We start from the raw sequence: 795 nt of genomic DNA, 5'->3' as shown, positions 1-795 counted from the left end.
AGATTTTTGCATAAGAAAAAGAGAGAGGCACAAAATAATACTGCTATGGCTGAACGCACTCTCAAAGAGTATGCTACTCCTTCAACGGAAGAGCCACAAGCTATTATCGTGTACCCAACGGTTGCGGGTAATAACTTCGAGATCAAGCCTGCACTACTCAATTTAGTGCAGCAAAACCAGTTTTCTGGATCACCCACTGAGGATCCAAATCTCCATATTTCTTCCTTCCTTAGACTCAGTGGCACCATAAAAGAGAACCAAGAAGCCGTAAGACTTCATCTCTTTCCCTTTTCCTTAAGGGATAGAGCTAGCGCTTGGTTCCATTCCCTAGAAGTCGGTTCCATTACTTCATGGGACGATATGAGGCGAGCATTCCTCGCCCGATTTTTCCCCCCATCTAAAACAGCTAAGCTTAGAGACCAAATTACGCATTTCAATCAAAAAGATGGGGAGTCTCTCTATGAGGCGTGGGAGCGTTTCAAGGAAATGCTTAGACTTTGTCCCCACCATGGCCTAGAGAAGTGGCTTATAGTCCACACGTTTTATAATGGCTTGTCATATACCACTAAGATGTCTGTTGATGCAGCTGCAGGTGGAGCTCTAATGAACAAAAACTACACGGAGGCTTATGCTTTGATTGAGAACATGGCTCAAAATCACTATCAATGGACCAACGAAAGAGCCGTCACCACTCCTACTCCCTCTAAGAAAGAGGCAGGTATACACGAAGTCTCTGAATATAACCACCTTGCTGCTAAGGTTGAGGCATTAACACAAAAAATTGAAAAACTTAAT

At 43.5% G+C, this 795-nt stretch overlaps 1 non-coding gene across 1 annotated transcript; it reads right to left on the bottom strand.

Moving 5' to 3' along the window:
* Nucleotides 1-408: 408 nt before the first annotated feature.
* Nucleotides 409-515, bottom strand: LOC112417665 (small nucleolar RNA R71). The gene has a single exon (XR_003008257.2). It is a non-coding gene; the product is annotated as a small nucleolar RNA R71 (small nucleolar RNA).
* Between the last annotated feature and the right edge of the window lie 280 nt (nt 516-795).

This window comes from Medicago truncatula, chromosome 7, assembly GCF_003473485.1.
Source record: "Medicago truncatula cultivar Jemalong A17 chromosome 7, MtrunA17r5.0-ANR, whole genome shotgun sequence".
NCBI classification, from domain to species: Eukaryota; Viridiplantae; Streptophyta; class Magnoliopsida; order Fabales; family Fabaceae; genus Medicago; species Medicago truncatula.
Note: the sequence above shows the minus strand (reverse complement) of the source record. Positions and strands in the feature narration are given on the sequence as shown.